Source organism: Pipistrellus kuhlii, unplaced genomic scaffold (genome assembly GCF_014108245.1).
Source record: "Pipistrellus kuhlii isolate mPipKuh1 unplaced genomic scaffold, mPipKuh1.p scaffold_m20_p_2, whole genome shotgun sequence".
NCBI lineage: Eukaryota > Metazoa > Chordata > Mammalia > Chiroptera > Vespertilionidae > Pipistrellus > Pipistrellus kuhlii.
Genome location: NW_023425515.1, coordinates 96,176,458 through 96,178,834, shown reverse-complemented (window position 1 = coordinate 96,178,834; position 2,377 = coordinate 96,176,458). Strand labels below are relative to the sequence as shown.

Here is a 2,377-nt window from a genome sequence, read left to right as displayed (position 1 = left end):
GAAACTTCTCTCTGAGCTTCTATTACAAAATAGAGGTAACATTACATTTATATAATGAACAAAGAACTATATCTATCCAAATTCCTTGTGCATTTGATTTTCCATATGTATCCTAGATATTCAAGATTGAAATTATTTTGCCTCTAATTTCTCCACCACATCCTCACATTCAAATGAATGGATAATGTCATGTACTGATTTACCTCTTTCAACTCCCAATATTTCACCCAGACCTCTCTTCTACTCTCTCACCATGTCAAGTTTAGTTGATAAATAAGTCCCCCAAATTCTACCCCCTAAATATGTCCCTTTACCATAATTTATGCTTTTTATATCTGAACTTTTGGTCTTTGCAAACAAAAAGGCACAAGTTCATACACTTTTCTTTGGATTCTGTTTTAATTTTTTTTTCTTCTGAATTGTGCTTATTGTTATCATCATTGCTATGTTATTTTTTTTGAAGTCCCAAACCAAAACAAGGCTTTTATTGTACATCTTTATAGTTTCACAAACAAGTGTGACAAATCATTTGGCATCTCGGTGTTTCTATAGCCGCACAACTTAGATCTTATTCATCAGCCTGCTAAACTGTTCCTTTTTCAGAAACATAGATACCATCCAAAACTTTTTTCTGATATCCTTGTTTTTAACTGTTGTGGCTTGTTGAATCAAAGTAGCTGAATTTGATACAAGTTCAATGTCATTTCCTCCATGAATCAACTCATCTTTCTGGGCTTGAAATACTGAACAAGCAACACCTGACCTCATCCAAACTCTGCGGATGTATTTTTCGCCCAAGAAATTTCTAATTTCAACAAGAGAACCATTCTCCTGAATAACGAGAATGGGGAAGTAAGGGTACACAGACCTCATCTTGTAACAGAAGCCCAGTGTAACACCCTTGATCATGTTCTGTACATGACTGCAGATAGTGCGAACTGTGGCCAGTTCCTTTCTATTTCCCCACCTTTGTCAACCCGGAGCCTCTTCTTTTTCTTTCTGAGGAGACTGAGCTCTACATTGATGTGGTTGAAGTCCCTCTGCAGGGTGTATCTGAGGCCCTTCAAAATAACTGTGCGTCCTTCAGAGTGATGTCCACATTTTCTGGGATGTCCACAGTCTGATTGCTGAGAATGGTCCTCATCCTCGCAGTAGTCACTGAAAAGAGCTCATTGCTATGTTATAATATTTTTCTTCATCATACAGTATTTTGCTTTTATTTTATTAGATTTTAAAAATGAATTCTCAGACATTTTAGCATTTCTGGTTCAATTTTTTACATACCACTTCTCACCTTTTTCATAAAATATTTACCAATATATACTAAATACATACTACATAAGAATCTTAGATTTTCTCAGCATAGTAAAGTATTGACCTTGAACATTGAAAAAATGTTTCTTATCTGGATTTACTTCTCACCTCTGCATTTGAATAACGAGTCAAGTAGCCTTATGAGTAATTGGACCTTTTGTGCAATAAGAACTTTTCTCTGTATTATAATTTATAGTACAGTTGAAGTGAGCACTATGTGATGAGTCATTTTACTGGGACGATTAAGAAAGTTATTTCTAAAAGTCTGCTTAAGAGGCTAGAATATGTCTGAATTAAAAAGAATTACAGGCTACAATCATGACTATAAAATAAAGGTGCTCAGTAAGCAGCCCTATTATAATCAGAAAGTGAAGGAAACGGATCTCTGTCTTGTGTGCAGAGGCAGAGGAAATGATGAATACCTTAGGTAACTCATTCTGTGCAAAATCAATCTTTCACTGTCAATTTTAAATGAACTAATTTGTTCACAAATCTCCTCAGTCAGTTTGGGGCATACTCTGTTCCTTCATATTATTATATAAAATTCTTTTATTTTGACTAGTCCATTGGGTAAGAAATCTAGGAATGTGTTAATATGATTAGACATATGTAGTAGGATAAGAATTGATTATTTTAATTCGTGTTTGCTCAAGTTAGAGTTCCTTTCTGGGCTGAACTATTGGGCCACTAATATATCAAGAGATTATTTTTTGACTAACATATATGCAAAGTTCAATTTAACTATTAGTCAATACTGCAGTAAACTTTCTACCATGTTTCCCTGAAAATAAGACAGTGTGTTATATTAATTTTTTTCTCCCAAAGTTGCGCTAGGTTTTATTTTGGGAGGATGTCTTATTTTCGGGGAAACACGGTAGAAATTAAGTCCTTTATTTTATTTTCAAGGAATGTTTAGCTTTAGGTACTATAATAAGAAAAATGTAAATGTATAACTATCTGAACATTAATTCTTTGGATCACAACATATTTATAAATTATGAATTAATATTGCTATCATTGTTTGTGAAATGCAAATTATAAATTTGTCATTTATTAAATAAAA

General features: G+C 33.3%; 1 pseudogene; it reads right to left on the bottom strand.

The window, feature by feature from the left end:
• Positions 1 to 466: 466 nt before the first annotated feature.
• LOC118722612 lies at positions 467 to 1,162 on the bottom strand (annotated as a pseudogene).
• Between the last annotated feature and the right edge of the window lie 1,215 nt (positions 1,163 to 2,377).